The following is a 20,188-nucleotide window of genomic DNA, read 5'->3' on the forward strand; positions in this document are numbered from 1 at the left end:
GAATTATTAGTGTTTTTAGAATGGTTTTATTATTGAGGAATGACAGGTGTTTCAACCATTGGCCTATGATGGGAAAATGGCACCACGTCATGATGAATAGCAAAATTGACTAATTTGACTTTTTTTCATATAAAACCATGACATTAGAGAATGCGTGATTATATTGTGTTATGGTTGAGATATTTAAAAATGTGGTATTAATGGGAGTCATTGGGACATTGTTGTCCGATTAGATCAGGTGTGCCCAGCTCCGGTCCTCAAGGGCCACAATCCTGCAGGTTTTTGATGTGTCCCTGCTCCAAAACCACCTGACTTAAATTGCTGAGTCATTGTGCAAAACGTAATAGGCTGTTGGATCTATTTCATTTGAATTAGGTGTGTTGAAGCAGGAAACATTGGAAAATCTGCAGGACAGCAGCCCTCGAGGACCGACTTTGGGCACCCCTGGATTAGATAGTAAATCAATCTGATTGCCAAAAAACTAAAAATGCAGCAAAATCCATTTTGTTATCCATTTTTAGTATGTCTAAGACTGATCTTTACATTAAGTCCTCAACCACACAAAATCTATTATATCGAAAAAAAAAACAAAACAAAAAAAAACTCAATTGTTCTGTTTTTAGTTTAATGAAAAACATTCCTGTTTGTACAGTCTGCGGCCAACTGACACAGGGACATAAAAATTTAAAAAGAAGACATTCTGCCCAGTTCAGATGATGTCCCCTTCAAAAGGTCTGGACAACACTTTACCCATGTTGTCAACAAGCTGGAGGACTGAGGATGTTTTAGAGATCTGTAAATTAGAGTTTCAAAAAATAAAAATAAATTTTAAAAAATTGAAAAGATTTAAAAATACTAAAACTTAGTATCTAGCTGGATATTAATTAGCATGAGTATCCATACTTTTCCCTTTTTCCTTCTGTAGTATCAAAAATAGTATTGAACACTATCCTTAGTATCATAACGAGTTTGAAATGGTAGTATACTGACAAAAAAGCTGTTCTGTGATCTAAAAACACTTTTTGTAATTAATTATCCTTCAACTTGATTCTAAATAGTTTATATTTATATGTAATAATTAATAATTAATATTCAGAACTGTTTTTATGCCTGTGGTCTGAAGAGTTTTTACTTATTTACACTGAGTTGATTTTAAATACACTTAAATATTTCATAAACATAATTTTGTCATTAAAGGTCCCGTATTATGCAAAATTCACTTTCTAAAGGTTTTCTATGTGTCTTTATAGCCTGTGTGCCTGCCCTCTAAAAGCACCAAGCGGGCACCAGCAAAAGCCGGATCCTCTCCCAGAGAGGGGCGTGTACAGGCACCACTCATGAACATTTAAAGGTTCGGACACTGAAACAGCCCGTTCTCATTAGAGCTCACTACAGCCACATTTGGAATGGATGCAATTAAGGACCAAGGCTGAATTTGGGGTAATACACTTTATAAACAATGTAGTTGGACCTCTGACACCCTTATGAAATTGTTTGAAAAAACGTATAATATGGGACCTTTAAAACTACACCGCTGTGAAGTCAGTACTTTGAGGGGATCGGGAGGAGGCAATCCCAATATAAACTAGTTATTTCCATTTAGTGTATCAGAAATACTTTATCACGGTCAATTTCATTGTCAGATTCAATTATACTTTGTGTAGAACTGGAGTGCTGTTCTGTTAAAGTTACCAGTTCAATGCACTTAATTCAGTATTCCAGGACTCAGCAGAGTAAGTCCTGGAATATTTTGTTATAGTTGTTGAAGAATTAAAAAGGACAAACCGTCTTGTTACTTGCAAATAAGCAAAATCATAGCAGATCGTTTTATCCAGTTTGGTGGCCTCAGTATTGGGTCATCCACAAAGACAGGAACTAGATGAGGGGGATCGGGCATCTGGTCAGGGGGCCTCCTGGACGCCTTCCTGGTGAGGTGTTCCAGGCACATCCCTTTGGGAGGAGCCCCCGTGGGTAGACCCAGGACGTGCTGGAGGGATTGCATCTTTTTGCTGGCCTGGGAATGCACCAGGATCCCCCTGGATGAGCTGGAAAATGTGGGCAGGTAGAGGGAAGTCTGGGCTTCTCTGCTTGGACATCTACCCCCTCGACCTGACCCTGGATAAGCAGTAAGAAAATGGATGGATGGATAAAACTAGCAAGTGAATAAATTGTATTGTATTTGTTTATATGATTGCAATAATAATGTCATCATAAAGTGTTTAGATTAAGACTCACCAGCCACTTGTCCAGCAGGTTTTTGATGTTTCCCTGCTCCAACACACCTGATCAAATTAAATGGTCCTCCCAAACAGATTTTTAAGTTCTGAAGAAACCTGTTAATGACCCATTAATCTGAGTCAGGTGTGTCGCAGCAGGGAAATTCACTCAACATCTGCACGCAAGTCTGAGGAATCCATTTACTTGTAAGAAAAAAACTGGTTAAAATGAACAAAAACATCAGTAATCAGTCATTTCCACTGTTTGGCTGAGGTTAGGGTTTCCCACACATAGACCGATGTGTGGCACAGAGCCACAGAATGAACTCCAAGCTCCACAGATTCCACCCCACCGCTCCTTGATGCTGCCTCATGCATTTAATCGGAATGTTTTAAGAAAAGTCTTTATTAGCTTTATTGGTGACTCGCAACCGCTCAGTGTGGATCAACTGACACATGCACACGTACTGACAGCTGATACACCCGCTCCTCCTCTCCATGCACAATACACGAGGCCTATCAAAAGAAAACCAAAGCAGCAGGATATTTAGCGCAGAGAAGACGGATGACCACGCCTGAAGTTGACCAAAGGTTAGTATGATAAACTGTGCTCAAACACACCTGCCCAAAAATTATTGTAACTCCGAAAAGGAAAAGGTAATGTTAGCCTAAAAACTAAACGTCATTAATACTGAACATCTTGCAGCCTAAGTCAGCATGTAACGTTGGTAACACAGCAAATAATAAGATTAAGATGAATAATAGTTGAGATAGGCTACAGTAGGCTATAGGCCCATACAGAGGCAGCGCCCCCGTGGGGGATGTGGGTGTTTTGACACCCACATTTTTCACGGTGAGAAGGTTTAACACCCACACGTTTTCCGCTGCGTTTTTGTTGCTTTTATTTACTTTGCGCAGCTTTGCTGAAACGTTGCTGCTTTAGTCGCTCTCTGCTTCTGCGCTGCACATCTGCCTCCTCTCCTCCCTCCCTCTCTTGTTGCTCCTTGAATCACGACGTGACTGTCGGTGATCAGCTGATCGGTATCGTCTCTCTTGCTTGTTTATCATTCAGCTCGTGTTGAGGAGGAGGAAACTAGCAGGATACTGATGCGAAACGGTAGCCTGTTTTAATTGGATAGCCCATAGTTTGGATTTTTTTGATATTATTTTAATTATTAGCTGAAGTCTGCAGGAGCCACAGCTGTGAAGTCTGCTGGTTATAATACAGTCAGAAGGATCAGATTCAGATATCAACAGCAAGATCAAGCAAGAGGATGTCTTCTCTAAACCAGTAGTTTACTTTTAGGAGCCATGAATGTGGTGAAGGGAAATCATGAACAGGTGCTGAAATACAAATCAGAGCAGGATCCTTCTCTCACCAGGTGGTTGAAAGGTGATACAAAGGATCTAGGGGTGGGTCTAGAAAAGCTTTGATGAGGGAGCCACGCTGGAGCGCTAACCAGGAAAAGGGTGGCATAAACTTTTTTTTTTTTTTTTTTTTTTTTTTTTTTAAGTAATACATTTTAGAAAATAATTAGCTGATTATTACATTTGTAAAAACAAACAGCCAATGATATTTTTCTGTGTTGATGTAGAGCAACATAATGAAGTGCATTACATGCTGCATTTAGTGACACTTGGGACATGTGAAGTTCACCTAAGTGAAGGTTAATTTACACTTAACTAACAATTCATTACCCCTACCATGCCTTTCCATGCAGATTAACAGCCCTCTGATAGTAAAATGACATTTTATTTTGACATGTTTTAGTCAAGTATGATGAAATGTAACAATATTCTCAGCTGTACATTTAAATCACTACTTTCCACTCATTTTACAAAAGCAGCTCTACAAAGTTTCCATTTAACAGCGCAATCAGGGGAGAGCGCGAACGCAGTCCCCCACTACCAGAAATTATGCAGTCGAGATTCCCACATTTGGGGAATTCGCAAAGGTCAGCATAGCCAGAGTGCAATGGCCAAGCCTCGCCCTGGGTGAACCACCTTCTTGATCATGGTGTCTCCCCTGCCAGGTAAGTATGAGTTGTATACCTCACAGCCAGGGGGCTCATTCATACACATACTAAGTTAAGTCATGGTATTACCCGTCTATAAACTAAATAAACCAGAGGATACAGGGGATGTTATTACACACAATTTATGTATAGGTGTAGGTTTATGTCAACACTGAAAGATTGTTGTTTATTTTATAAAAAAAAAAAAAAACACTGATGTTTCCCATAATGCAATGCTGTGCAGGAAACTCAAAATGCTAACTGAAACATCACCCAATTTTATAGATTTGCTGCCCTCAACTGACTAACAGCCTAAAAGATGGTTCAACTGGATCAGTGGTAAATCAAACTTCAACCACAAACTGTTCACTATGTTCACTATATGACATCCAAAGAAAAGAATACAAACGCAAACATATAAGTCACATGTTCTGTTCTGCTAACAGGGCTACCACTTCCTGTTTCTTTGTTAGCTAGCACTGGGAAACTGACAATCATGCTGCTGCTGCCTCCTGCTGTTCTGGAGTTTAAACAATGTCAGTTTATGATGGGATTTTAACACAACATACATAGATATCACAACCAGCTGTTTTTATTCTCACATATGTCATCTAATTACTTTTTATATATATATATATATATATATATATATATATATATATATATATATATATCAACCATCAAGAAAAGAGTCATTTAAATGTTCATCAGGCTGTAAAACTACAACAATGAATACACTCTGCTTCCATCTAGTGGTGAACAGGCGTAACTGCAGATTTTAACCATGCAGTGAATCTAAGCCCAACTTCTGTACACACCATAGTACCATGTCTTCTACGCTACTAGTAACATTTGGAGCAATCAACTCGCTGTTTATTGGGTGTATCTGAGAAAGGGCGTTTCACTGACTGCATCAGTATATTATAAAATATAATATACAGGCAGGACTCGCAGATTTAAAGATCTAATGAGAGCAACGAAACCTTGCAGCATGTTCAGCTATTCCGTACTTTTTAAATACGGGAAGACAAAACTAAACGACACCAATCCTGACTAATGAATAGACAACGGTCAACGCAGATAAAATAGAAAAAACTTAAACCTTTATTTTATTCACATAAAGAGGTGGGAGTGCACCGTTCCTGGAAGTACTGCAATACCAGGTCGATGCGTGGAGTGGACGGAGCAAGCCCCTATTCCATCTCCCTATTCCAAAAATCAATTTAATATATGGTCCCCGGGTAGGGGACGTATCAGATATTAAACTGATAAGAACAGATACTACACTTGATCTTAGCCAAAAGGCCGAGAAGCGATACCCATTAACTCTCAGGGGCAGCATAGTCATTCTCCGTCACACCATTTTAACTCACGGTTGGGAAAAATAAAAAAGTCACACACAGCCCAAACAAGCTCAGAAAAAATTACTAATGACCAACAATATAAACCGTAAAAACTGATGTTGTTATGCATTGGTAAGTTAAATGAACTGATATCCACAAAGGCGGCTTCGTTTTACTTCCTGGACACGTGATACAATTTAGTCCAATAGCAAGCAAAGCAATATAAAACAACCAAAAACACTTTTTATTCTTCAAATATGTTTACACGTATGCTTCACGTTGGTATGGACGTATAAGCGGTTTTAATGTTGAACTCTGTTCAGTTAATTGAGGTTTTGTGGTAGCACTAAAAATGTTTTACGATACACGTTCATAACAACAAAGGCAGCTGCAGCGGTCTCTAATGGCGAACAGCGCTAACCACACGCTTCATGTTTTCCCAACACACAGACAAGCAGACTGTCAAAACTCAACTGACAATTACGTCACTAAATGAACTAAAAATACAGTGACAGGCTTTGATATATAAAAATATAGTTTGTTGTTTTAAGAGAAACAGACATAACTTAATTCTAACGAGTCTCCCAACTACTCAACAAGCAACGTCCCTGGGATTAACCGGACCCTGATCCTCCACACCTCCACCTCCATTGCCATTTAGCCGCACCGAACAATTTTACGCCGCCGAAATGGTATTTGCGAACCATGCAACTTTTCTTTACTTTCCTGCAAGATTTTTAGTAGTGGACACAATTCGGTTTACTTTAACGACTTTGAACATGTCACCATGAAGTGCGCGGAGTTAGCTAGTTAGTTAGCTAGCTTAATTATCTGCCCACAGAAATATTGTTTCATCAGCACAAGTTGCGCAAATTTAAATTCAAAGTAGCTTTTAAACGTTACAACGACAGTCTGGCTTTAAATAAGAGTTAAATATTTCATTAAATAAAAATATATTTACTAAACATTAACTCACTGTGTCTCCGTCTTCATTTTCGCGAGTCCGCCATTCGGTCCTCCCTTAACAAACTGGTATTACGCCGAGAACAGCACGTCTGCCGCGACTTGCACGCCCTTCACGTGACCGCGCACAACTAAGCAAGCGAAATCTACTCGTGTGAGTCATTGTAAAAATCTCTAAGACATTTCACATCTAGAATCGATGTAGCTTTTATTGTTGGTGTTTTTTTAAGGCAATAAATAAATTGAGAGTTGTACTTTAGTAATATTTAGAGCTACCCAACTGAGTGAAACATTCTTTATTAGCTTCTCTAGTCCATTTAAGAAGTGTAACTTTTTTCTGTCCACTTTTTTACGTAAAATTAGCCCGGTTAAAAAACGCCACAAAATCTACCACTCAAATGATGCAGATTTTTTTTTTTTTTTTTTTTTTTCATTATTATACATTTTGGTTGGTCAAATATAAGACGGGAAAACAATAAAAGTAGAAGTGGTTATAAGTTTTATATGGTTTAAATGGCTTCCCATGTTTAATGCCTAGTATTTCAATCAATCAGTCTAATTCTATTTATATAACTCTGGTTGATCAAAGTGCTGGACAGAGATAAAAACAATAATAAAAACATAGTACACGTATGAAGTATAAATATGAAGTTTCTCAAGTGACAACGCTATCGTGTGTCAAAGGCTGATCTGAAGAAATTTGGTTTTCAGTCTTTCTTAAACACAGGTTACATGTAAGTTACATGTAAGGAACCCACACTGATGAGTCAACATAGACTAGTTATAATGGTGGAAATACCATTTGTACCCCACCACTTTGTATTTAAGTTCCAGGAGGGGGATTCGTAATGTGGCAAAGCAGATGTAAGGCTTGCAGAGATTTGCATCCCCTGATATAGCATGCTAATATGTAAGTTACATGTAAAGAACTCACCCTGATGATTCCAAACACACCTAATATGATGTGGGAAACAGAGTTTTATCCAAACATGTTCAGCACAAGGACGTGGATGCATTATTACCATATAAGTAGATATAATTACCTGCACAGTGTGTCATGATTCACAGTTTATGTTCCTTACTTTACTTGCGTTGTTTCATGCTCTGGGTTTTTGTCATGTTTTTGGTATTTAGGGTTAGGTAAGTTTAGTTTTTGTTATTAAAACCTTTAACTTTACTCGTCTCCCTCCTGCCTCTTCTGCCTGCACTTGGGTCCTCACATTCATGGTTCCTTGACACGTTGGTGTGGTGGTTAGCACAGCGGCCTCACTGCAAGAAAGGCACTGGTACGAGCCTCGACTGTGGGGAGGTTCCAACATTGGCCTTTCTGTGTGGAGGGTGCATGTTCTCCCCATGTATGCGTGGGTTCTCTCCGGGTACTCTAGCTTACTCCCACCGTCCAAAGACATGCATGTTAGGTTCATTGGTCACTCTAAATTCTCCCTAGGTGTGAGTGTGAATGGTTGTTTGTCTCTCCGTGTTGGCCCTGCGATGGACTGGAATCAGAAATGAGGAGGATGACGTCGAGGATCAAGTTAACAATTTATTAACAGATCAAAAGCAATTCAATTACAGAGTCTCTGGGTTCAGAGTACATGACAAAACAGAACGTGGGTCAGCTCAAGAAGTCTGAATCCCCATCCATGTATTTTCTAAGGTGTTTATAGAATGTAGGTTGATCTTTGGAGAGGTCCTCCTTCTTATTTTATTGTTATGCACTTTGTGATTTTTATCTTGAAAGGTGCTATATAAATAAACATTTACTTACTATTTATACAGTAAGTAAACAGTATACAGAAATGCTGGGGGGTTTGTGAGGTTTCACCTACGGTAAGAGCTGCCTTTCCCACCATTCATATACTAATTAAGATCACCTGTAGATACACCAAAACCTATGTCAAACACTTAGCTCAGTACTCTCTCAACTCTATGCTCCTCCAAGTGGCTAAATAAGTAAACCAACAAATAGCTCAAGCACTTCTATTGCGTTGTCCTGCACTTTTCCCGTATTTTAATTTAAAATGGTGCCAAAAGTGGAGAGGATCTGGCTTCTATCATCCTGCACATTGTTGGCCTCTGCCAGCAGGAAGGCGTGGCGCAGCAGACGTGCAGAAGGGAGTTTTCGTGGTGGGGGTGGAGACTGGAATATGTGCCTTAATGCGGTAACGATCCCTCCGGGTTTCACTACAGTCATGGAGTGTGGTGTACAGGTCCTTGAGATGGAGGTACTCCTCCATGTGGTTCTCCTGTATCTGCAGCCACATTTTGACCATAGTGTTCCCTTCAGTCCGGTCCCTCAAAAGATGCACAGCATTCTTGTCCATGCCTCGTCTGTTAGTAGAGTCAAAATTGATCTGTTTAGGTTGAGTGAAGTGACATGTTTGAAGGTTTACACAAGCACATGTGATGCTGAGTACACTCACTTGCTGGTAAGGATGGCAGGGAACATCGCTTGGTGAGCCTCGCTAAGTTGTGCCAGAGTAGCTGCATCCCATGCAAGCCACCAACCCGCCATGACACCTTCTCTGCTCCTGACTGCTTTGTGCATCTCCCACAGCCCAGGACCTCAGTCAGTATCGTGTACCAGTTGGACATGTCACAAATGTGACACGCCTGGAGAGCACATCAATGAAACATACTTTTTCAGTACAGTGTAAAAAGTATTAGGGCATCATATTTTAACACTTAAATACAGGTGAAGTGTGTTTTACCCGCTGATGGAAGCCAGAATTGTACAGGAACCATCCTGTCCTCTCCCAACACATTCACGTGGACACTTTAGGGAGCACATCCAGACTCCCACAGGGCACCACACAAAGACATGGCTGCGTACCTGTGAGAAGACACGTGAGCCACAGAGCAACAGGTAGCAGCATTTCTTCAGTCCAATAGGATTGAAATGAACTGTGACAAGGCAAGGCAAATTTATTTGTATGGCACATTTCATGTACAAGAAAATTCAAAGTGCTTTGAGATCAGAGGAATCCATTAATTAGTTTAAAAGTACTTGATGGCACAGAGTTGGGATTTAATATATCAAGAAAGTGATATTGACAATGCATATGAGACATTTATGAAAAAATATTGAAATTCTTATATGATAAAAACTGTCTAATGAAGGAATATAGTAAAAATTTAAACATATTACTAGTCCATGGATTAAACTAGAATTACAGAATGCATGAGACAAGAAAAACTTTATAGAGACTTCATAAGACAAAGTACTGATGAGGCAAAACATAAATATAAAAAGTAAAAAAAACAAGTTAACTGATATAAGAACATGCAAGAAAGATTATCAGAAAATATTATAAGCTAATAAAACCAATACTAAAGCTATATGGAATATAGTTAATAGGATTATAAGAAATGTCTGTAGTCCAAAAAGTTATCCTAAGCTCTTTATTGATAGGGTCAGTGAAAATTATAATATGGAAGATGTTGTCAATAGATTTAAAATGTTTTTTTGTAAAGACTGGACCTGACCTTGCAGGAAAACCATCTAGTCCAGGAACATTTGGTGGAATGACAGATGGGTTGTTGGATAGTACAGTGGCGAACCTAGCCATTTAGGGGGCCCCTGCACCTACCAATCTAATGTATCTGATATATATTCTGGATATTGCAAACTTTCATATTGTCTTAAAGAATGGATGTGTGCAAATTAGAGCTGTTAAATCATTAAAGTTTTTAATCAGATTATAAACAACTTTCAAATTAATCAAGATTAATCACCATTCGCAAGTTTTTATATGCCTGTTTTTACTGTATTGTATCAACAGAACGAGCCAGTGCTACAAATATTTAGTGTTAACTGACCTTTCCCTGGGTAAACATTAGATGTACAATGGTCAGTAAATGCACCATGTAATGTACTTCTATATGTTATTCTAAATTATCTCTACCATGTTCTAGATCATAATGAAGAATTCATATATCATCTCACCAACTGTCTCCATGGTGATAATTTCTGACATAAAACCAGCAGATGTAATGACTGAAGTTAAACAGCCAACATTGATGAAGAAACTCTGATAAAAACTGATCTGACTAAAAACACGTTTTTCCTTTTATCATTGAAGTGTGAGTGCTTGTGCAGCAGTGATAAATGTCCTACAGCAGCATCACCCAAAGTAAACAACTGTTGATAAAATAGATTATTGACTGCTTGTTTCACATGTTTTTCTTCACTTTTTTTACATTAGATGATCACTTCAGTTGTAATAATCAGTTCAATATTTAATAAAATCTAGACCTAAAAAAAAAGTCGCATTTGTGCCCCCTTTTTCCTGGTCAGTGCTCCTGCCTGGCCCCCCATCAGAACTTTTCTAGACCCGCCCCTGCATAGCTGAAGTATAAACCTTGTCTACCACCAGCCAGCTACTGTGTTAGCGAAGATCCTGCCAAAAACAATGCTTTTGGGTAAATATGTGATGGTGTGAACCATGAGTCGTTAGTTTCCTCTTTCTCAACAAGAAAGAAAAGCCGATCAGCTGATCACAGACTGCCGTCATGATTCATGAAACAACCTGAGAGGAGAGAAAGGAAGCAGTTGCTTCATAAACAGAGATGATCAGAGAGCCACTAAAGCAGATATGTTGGTAAAAAACCAGGATAAGGATGCTCCATTAATGTTGAATTTATTCTCAAATCCATCCATAGAGCCAGCCGGCTCATCTTTTCTAGCTCATCTCTCCACATCTCGCCATCATAATGGAGAAATGGTGGATGTATGGGGCTTCTCATATTGTGCATGCGTTAATTGCTTTAAAAATATTAACGCCTTTAATTACATAAATTTGTTACAGCCATTAATGTGTTATTTTTGACAGCCCTAGAGCAAATAGATTTGAATTTGTTTCAACTTTAGTTTTCCTGTGTTTATCATCCTTTATAATATATCTTTATGGTAAAATATGCTCATTGTTAACATGAACATGACAGCAGACTCGCAGTACAAGTGGGGAAGAACGCAGGATGTTACATGCATGGCAAGGATTGCTTAGCGTTGCTAATAAACATGTATGGGTTATAGATAAGTATGAGTTTGTCTGGCAGTTTGTGTCCATTGTGTTGTATTTCCTGCTCTACTTCCTTCTGTACGCTGTATCTGCACTCACAGATGTACTGGGCCTCCAAAACAGAAAATGTCTCAACTGACTCACAGTTGGTCACAGCCGTGTGTATGTGTGAGTGATAAGTAAGTAAATAGTAAGTAAATGTTTATTTATATAGCACCTTTCAAGATAAAAATCACAAAGTGCATAACAATAAAATAAGAAGGAGGACCTCTCCAAAGATCAACCTACATTCTATAAACACCTTAGAAAATACATGGATGGGGATTCAGACTTCTTGAGCTGACCCACGTTCTGTTTTGTCATGTACTCTGAACCCAGAGACTCTGTAATTGAATTGCTTTTGATCTGTTAATAAATTGTTAACTTGATCCTCGACGTCATCCTCCTCATTTCTGATTCCAGTCCATCGCAGGGCCAACACGGAGAGACAAACAACCATTCACACTCACACCTAGGGAGAATTTAGAGTGACCAATGAACCTAACATGCATGTCTTTGGACGGTGGGAGTAAGCTAGAGTACCCGGAGAGAACCCACGCATACATGGGGAGAACATGCACCCTCCACACAGAAAGGCCAATGTTGGAACCTCCCCACAGTCGAGGCTCGTACCAGTGCCTTTCTTGCAGTGAGGCCGCTGTGCTAACCACCACACCAACGTGTCAAGGAACCATGAATGTGAGGACCCAAGTGCAGGCAGAAGAGGCAGGAGGGAGACGAGTAAAGTTAAAGGTTTTAATAACAAAAACTAAACTTACCTAACCCTAAATACCAAAAACATGACAAAAACCCAGAGCATGAAACAACGCAAGTAAAGTAAGGAACATAAACTGTGAATCATGACACACTGTGCAGGTAATTATATCTACTTATATGGTAATAATGCATCCACGTCCTTGTGCTGAACATGTTTGGATAAAACTCTGTTTCCCACATCATATTAGGTGTGTTTGGAATCATCAGGGTGAGTTCTTTACATGTAACTTACATATTAGCATGCTATATCAGGGGATGCAAATCTCTGCAAGCCTTACATCTGCTTTGCCACATTACGAATCCCCCTCCTGGAACTTAAATACAAAGTGGTGGGGTACAAATGGTATTTCCACCATTATAACTAGTCTATGTTGACTCATCAGTGTGGGTTCCTTACATGTAACTTACATGTAACCTGTGTTTAAGAAAGACTGAAAACCAAATTTCTTCAGATCAGCCTTTGACACACGATAGCGTTGTCACTTGAGAAACTTCATATTTATACTTCATACGTGTACTATGTTTTTATTATTGTTTTTATCTCTGTCCAGCACTTTGATCAACCAGAGTTATATAAATAGAATTAGACTGATTGATTGAAATACTAGGCATTAAACATGGGAAGCCATTTAAACCATATAAAACTTATAACCACTTCTACTTTTATTGTTTTCCCGTCTTATATTTGACCAACCAAAATGTATAATAATGAAAAAAAAAAAAAAAAAAAAAAATCTGCATCATTTGAGTGGTAGATTTTGTGGCGTTTTTTAACCGGGCTAATTTTACGTAAAAAAGTGGACAGAAAAAAGTTACACTTCTTAAATGGACTAGAGAAGCTAATAAAGAATGTTTCACTCAGTTGGGTAGCTCTAAATATTACTAAAGTACAACTCTCAATTTATTTATTGCCTTAAAAAAACACCAACAATAAAAGCTACATCGATTCTAGATGTGAAATGTCTTAGAGATTTTTACAATGACTCACACGAGTAGATTTCGCTTGCTTAGTTGTGCGCGGTCACGTGAAGGGCGTGCAAGTCGCGGCAGACGTGCTGTTCTCGGCGTAATACCAGTTTGTTAAGGGAGGACCGAATGGCGGACTCGCGAAAATGAAGACGGAGACACAGTGAGTTAATGTTTAGTAAATATATTTTTATTTAATGAAATATTTAACTCTTATTTAAAGCCAGACTGTCGTTGTAACGTTTAAAAGCTACTTTGAATTTAAATTTGCGCAACTTGTGCTGATGAAACAATATTTCTGTGGGCAGATAATTAAGCTAGCTAACTAACTAGCTAACTCCGCGCACTTCATGGTGACATGTTCAAAGTCGTTAAAGTAAACCGAATTGTGTCCACTACTAAAAATCTTGCAGGAAAGTAAAGAAAAGTTGCATGGTTCGCAAATACCATTTCGGCGGCGTAAAATTGTTCGGTGCGGCTAAATGGCAATGGAGGTGGAGGTGTGGAGGATCAGGGTCCGGTTAATCCCAGGGACGTTGCTTGTTGAGTAGTTGGGAGACTCGTTAGAATTAAGTTATGTCTGTTTCTCTTAAAACAACAAACTATATTTTTATATATCAAAGCCTGTCACTGTATTTTTAGTTCATTTAGTGACGTAATTGTCAGTTGAGTTTTGACAGTCTGCTTGTCTGTGTGTTGGGAAAACATGAAGCGTGTGGTTAGCGCTGTTCGCCATTAGAGACCGCTGCAGCTGCCTTTGTTGTTATGAACGTGTATCGTAAAACATTTTTAGTGCTACCACAAAACCTCAATTAACTGAACAGAGTTCAACATTAAAACCGCTTATACGTCCATACCAACGTGAAGCATACGTGTAAACATATTTGAAGAATAAAAAGTGTTTTTGGTTGTTTTATATTGCTTTGCTTGCTATTGGACTAAATTGTATCACGTGTCCAGGAAGTAAAACGAAGCCGCCTTTGTGGATATCAGTTCATTTAACTTACCAATGCATAACAACATCAGTTTTTACGGTTTATATTGTTGGTCATTAGTAATTTTTTCTGAGCTTGTTTGGGCTGTGTGTGACTTTTTTATTTTTCCCAACCGTGAGTTAAAATGGTGTGACGGAGAATGACTATGCTGCCCCTGAGAGTTAATGGGTATCGCTTCTCGGCCTTTTGGCTAAGATCAAGTGTAGTATCTGTTCTTATCAGTTTAATATCTGATACGTCCCCTACCCGGGGACCATATATTAAATTGATTTTTGGAATAGGGAGATGGAATAGGGGCTTGCTCCGTCCACTCCACGCATCGACCTGGTATTGCAGTACTTCCAGGAACGGTGCACTCCCACCTCTTTATGTGAATAAAATAAAGGTTTAAGTTTTTTCTATTTTATCTGCGTTGACCGTTGTCTATTCATTAGTCAGGATTGGTGTCGTTTAGTTTTGTCTTCCCGTATTTAAAAAGTACGGAATAGCTGAACATGCTGCAAGGTTTCGTTGCTCTCATTAGATCTTTAAATCTGCGAGTCCTGCCTGTATATTATATTTTATAATATACTGATGCAGTCAGTGAAACGCCCTTTCTCAGATACACCCAATAAACAGCGAGTTGATTGCTCCAAATGTTACTAGTAGCGTAGAAGACATGGTACTATGGTGTGTACAGAAGTTGGGCTTAGATTCACTGCATGGTTAAAATCTGCAGTTACGCCTGTTCACCACTAGATGGAAGCAGAGTGTATTCATTGTTGTAGTTTTACAGCCTGATGAACATTTAAATGACTCTTTTCTTGATGGTTGATATATATATATATATATATATATATAAAGTAATTAGATGACATATGTGAGAATAAAAACAGCTGGTTGTGATATCTATGTATGTTGTGTTAAAATCCCATCATAAACTGACATTGTTTAAACTCCAGAACAGCAGGAGGCAGCAGCAGCATGATTGTCAGTTTCCCAGTGCTAGCTAACAAAGAAACAGGAAGTGGTAGCCCTGTTAGCAGAACAGAACATGTGACTTATATGTTTGCGTTTGTATTCTTTTCTTTGGATGTCATATAGTGAACATAGTGAACAGTTTGTGGTTGAAGTTTGATTTACCACTGATCCAGTTGAACCATCTTTTAGGCTGTTAGTCAGTTGAGGGCAGCAAATCTATAAAATTGGGTGATGTTTCAGTTAGCATTTTGAGTTTCCTGCACAGCATTGCATTATGGGAAACATCAGTGTTTTTTTTTTTTTTTATAAAAAATAAACAACAATCTTTCAGTGTTGACATAAACCTACACCTATACATAAATTGTGTGTAATAACATCCCCTGTATCCTCTGGTTTATTTAGTTTATAGACGGGTAATACCATGACTTAACTTAGTATGTGTATGAATGAGCCCCCTGGCTGTGAGGTATACAACTCATACTTACCTGGCAGGGGAGACACCATGATCAAGAAGGTGGTTCACCCAGGGCGAGGCTTGGCCATTGCACTCTGGCTATGCTGACCTTTGCGAATTCCCCAAATGTGGGAATCTCGACTGCATAATTTCTGGTAGTGGGGGACTGCGTTCGCGCTCTCCCCTGATTGCGCTGTTAAATGGAAACTTTGTAGAGCTGCTTTTGTAAAATGAGTGGAAAGTAGTGATTTAAATGTACAGCTGAGAATATTGTTACATTTCATCATACTTGACTAAAACATGTCAAAATAAAATGTCATTTTACTATCAGAGGGCTGTTAATCTGCATGGAAAGGCATGGTAGGGGTAATGAATTGTTAGTTAAGTGTAAATTAACCTTCACTTAGGTGAACTTCACATGTCCCAAGTGTCACTAAATGCAGCATGTAATGCACTTCATTATGTTGCTCTACATCAACACAGAAAAATATCATTGGCTGTTTGTTTTTACAAATGTAATAATCAGCTAATTATTTTCTAAAATGTATTACTTAAAAAAAAAAAAAAAAAAAAAAAAAAAAGTTTATGCCACCCTTTTCCTGGTTAGCGCTCCAGCGTGGCTCCCTCATCAAAGCTTTTCTAGACCCACCCCTAGATCCTTTGTATCACCTTTCAACCACCTGGTGAGAGAAGGATCCTGCTCTGATTTGTATTTCAGCACCTGTTCATGATTTCCCTTCACCACATTCATGGCTCCTAAAAGTAAACTACTGGTTTAGAGAAGACATCCTCTTGCTTGATCTTGCTGTTGATATCTGAATCTGATCCTTCTGACTGTATTATAACCAGCAGACTTCACAGCTGTGGCTCCTGCAGACTTCAGCTAATAATTAAAATAATATCAAAAAAATCCAAACTATGGGCTATCCAATTAAAACAGGCTACCGTTTCGCATCAGTATCCTGCTAGTTTCCTCCTCCTCAACACGAGCTGAATGATAAACAAGCAAGAGAGACGATACCGATCAGCTGATCACCGACAGTCACGTCGTGATTCAAGGAGCAACAAGAGAGGGAGGGAGGAGAGGAGGCAGACGTGCAGCGCAGAAGCAGAGAGCGACTAAAGCAGCAACGTTTCAGCAAAGCTGCGCAAAGTAAATAAAAGCAACAAAAACGCAGCGGAAAACGTGTGGGTGTTAAACCTTCTCACCGTGAAAAATGTGGGTGTCAAAACACCCACATCCCCCACGGGGGCGCCGCCTCTGTATGGGCCTATAGCCTACTGTAGCCTATCTCAACTATTATTCATCTTAATCTTATTATTTGCTGTGTTACCAACGTTACATGCTGACTTAGGCTGCAAGATGTTCAGTATTAATGACGTTTAGTTTTTAGGCTAACATTACCTTTTCCTTTTCGGAGTTACAATAATTTTTGGGCAGGTGTGTTTGAGCACAGTTTATCATACTAACCTTTGGTCAACTTCAGGCGTGGTCATCCGTCTTCTCTGCGCTAAATATCCTGCTGCTTTGGTTTTCTTTTGATAGGCCTCGTGTATTGTGCATGGAGAGGAGGAGCGGGTGTATCAGCTGTCAGTACGTGTGCATGTGTCAGTTGATCCACACTGAGCGGTTGCGAGTCACCAATAAAGCTAATAAAGACTTTTCTTAAAACATTCCGATTAAATGCATGAGGCAGCATCAAGGAGCGGTGGGGTGGAATCTGTGGAGCTTGGAGTTCATTCTGTGGCTCTGTGCCACACATCGGTCTATGTGTGGGAAACCCTAACCTCAGCCAAACAGTGGAAATGACTGATTACTGATGTTTTTGTTCATTTTAACCAGTTTTTTTCTTACAAGTAAATGGATTCCTCAGACTTGCGTGCAGATGTTGAGTGAATTTCCCTGCTGCGACACACCTGACTCAGATTAATGGGTCATTAACAGGTTTCTTCAGAACTTAAAAATCTGTTTGGGAGGACCATTTAATTTGATCAGGTGTGTTGGAGCAGGGAAACATCAAAAACCTGCTGGACAAGTGGCTGGTGAGTCTTAATCTAAACACTTTATGATGACATTATTATTGCAATCATATAAACAAATACAATACAATTTATTCACTTGCTAGTTTTATCCATCCATCCATTTTCTTACTGCTTATCCAGGGTCAGGTCGAGGGGGTAGATGTCCAAGCAGAGAAGCCCAGACTTCCCTCTACCTGCCCACATTTTCCAGCTCATCCAGGGGGATCCTGGTGCGTTCCCAGGCCAGCAAAAAGATGCAATCCCTCCAGCACGTCCTGGGTCTACCCACGGGGGCTCCTCCCAAAGGGATGTGCCTGGAACACCTCACCAGGAAGGCGTCCAGGAGGCCCCCTGACCAGATGCCCGATCCCCCTCATCTAGTTCCTGTCTTTGTGGATGACCCAATACTGAGGCCACCAAACTGGATAAAACGATCTGCTATGATTTTGCTTATTTGCAAGTAACAAGACGGTTTGTCCTTTTTAATTCTTCAACAACTATAACAAAATATTCCAGGACTTACTCTGCTGAGTCCTGGAATACTGAATTAAGTGCATTGAACTGGTAACTTTAACAGAACAGCACTCCAGTTCTACACAAAGTATAATTGAATCTGACAATGAAATTGACCGTGATAAAGTATTTCTGATACACTAAATGGAAATAACTAGTTTATATTGGGATTGCCTCCTCCCGATCCCCTCAAAGTACTGACTTCACAGCGGTGTAGTTTTAAAGGTCCCATATTATACGTTTTTTCAAACAATTTCATAAGGGTGTCAGAGGTCCAACTACATTGTTTATAAAGTGTATTACCCCAAATTCAGCCTTGGTCCTTAATTGCATCCATTCCAAATGTGGCTGTAGTGAGCTCTAATGAGAACGGGCTGTTTCAGTGTCCGAACCTTTAAATGTTCATGAGTGGTGCCTGTACACGCCCCTCTCTGGGAGAGGATCCGGCTTTTGCTGGTGCCCGCTTGGTGCTTTTAGAGGGCAGGCACACAGGCTATAAAGACACATAGAAAACCTTTAGAAAGTGAATTTTGCATAATACGGGACCTTTAATGACAAAATTATGTTTATGAAATATTTAAGTGTATTTAAAATCAACTCAGTGTAAATAAGTAAAAACTCTTCAGACCACAGGCATAAAAAACAGTTCTGAATATTAATTATTAATTATTACATATAAATATAAACTATTTAGAATCAAGTTGAAGGATAATTAATTACAAAAAGTGTTTTTAGATCACAGAACAGCTTTTTTGTCAGTATACTACCATTTCAAACTCGTTATGATACTAAGGATAGTGTTCAATACTATTTTTGATACTACAGAAGGAAAAAGGGAAAAGTATGGATACTCATGCTAATTAATATCCAGCTAGATACTAAGTTTTAGTATTTTTAAATCTTTTCAATTTTTTAAAATTTATTTTTATTTTTTGAAACTCTAATTTACAGATCTCTAAAACATCCTCAGTCCTCCAGCTTGTTGACAACATGGGTAAAGTGTTGTCCAGACCTTTAGAAGGGGACATCATCTGAACTGGGCAGAATGTCTTCTTTTTAAATTTTTATGTCCCTGTGTCAGTTGGCCGCAGACTGTACAAACAGGAATGTTTTTCATTAAACTAAAAACAGAACAATTGAGTTTTTTTTTTTTTTTTTTTTTCGATATAATAGATTTTGTGTGGTTGAGGACTTAATGTAAAGATCAGTCTTAGACATACTAAAAATGGATAACAAAATGGATTTTGCTGCATTTTTAGTTTTTTGGCAATCAGATTGATTTACTATCTAATCCAGGGGTGCCCAAAGTCGGTCCTCGAGGGCTGCTGTCCTGCAGATTTTCCAATGTTTCCTGCTTCAACACACCTAATTCAAATGAAATATATCCAACAGCCTATTACGTTTTGCACAATGACTCAGCAATTTAAGTCAGGTGGTTTTGGAGCAGGGACACATCAAAAACCTGCAGGATTGTGGCCCTTGAGGACCGGAGCTGGGCACACCTGATCTAATCGGACAACAATGTCCCAATGACTCCCATTAATACCACATTTTTAAATATCTCAACCATAACACAATATAACCATGCATTCTCTAATGTCATGGTTTTATATGAAAAAAAGTCAAATTAGTCAATTTTGCTATTCATCATGACGTGGTGCCATTTTCCCATCATAGGCCAATGGTTGAAACACCTGTCATTCCTCAATAATAAAACCATTCTAAAAACACTAATAATTCTCCCTTTCTATGAAACAATTTTTAACCAGCATCAAATTTCTCAATAAGAACATTTATTTTGCACATTGCAACATTTTCAGGATCTCCTCCGGGCTGGTTTTTGACTCTTGAGGTCTTTGTAGCCGCAACAGTTTGACAAGCGTGTACATGAGTCTGTTGTTATG

The 20,188-nt window shown here is 38.9% G+C and overlaps 4 non-coding genes across 4 annotated transcripts; 2 read left to right on the plus strand and 2 right to left on the minus strand.

The window, feature by feature from the left end:
* Positions 1 to 4,093: 4,093 nt before the first annotated feature.
* On the minus strand, positions 4,094 to 4,257 carry LOC121646780. The gene has a single exon (XR_006011717.1). It is a non-coding gene; the product is annotated as a U1 spliceosomal RNA (small nuclear RNA).
* Positions 4,258 to 5,357: 1,100 nt separating this feature from the next.
* Positions 5,358 to 5,548, minus strand: LOC121646771. Its single transcript, XR_006011710.1, has one exon. It is a non-coding gene; the product is annotated as a U2 spliceosomal RNA (small nuclear RNA).
* An 8,957-nt stretch (positions 5,549 to 14,505) lies between these two features.
* LOC121646772 lies at positions 14,506 to 14,696 on the plus strand. Its single transcript, XR_006011711.1, has one exon. It is a non-coding gene; the product is annotated as a U2 spliceosomal RNA (small nuclear RNA).
* A 1,076-nt stretch (positions 14,697 to 15,772) lies between these two features.
* On the plus strand, positions 15,773 to 15,936 carry LOC121646791. The gene has a single exon (XR_006011721.1). It is a non-coding gene; the product is annotated as a U1 spliceosomal RNA (small nuclear RNA).
* Positions 15,937 to 20,188: the final 4,252 nt, after the last annotated feature.

Source organism: Melanotaenia boesemani, chromosome 9 (genome assembly GCF_017639745.1).
Source record: "Melanotaenia boesemani isolate fMelBoe1 chromosome 9, fMelBoe1.pri, whole genome shotgun sequence".
NCBI classification, from domain to species: domain Eukaryota; kingdom Metazoa; phylum Chordata; class Actinopteri; order Atheriniformes; family Melanotaeniidae; genus Melanotaenia; species Melanotaenia boesemani.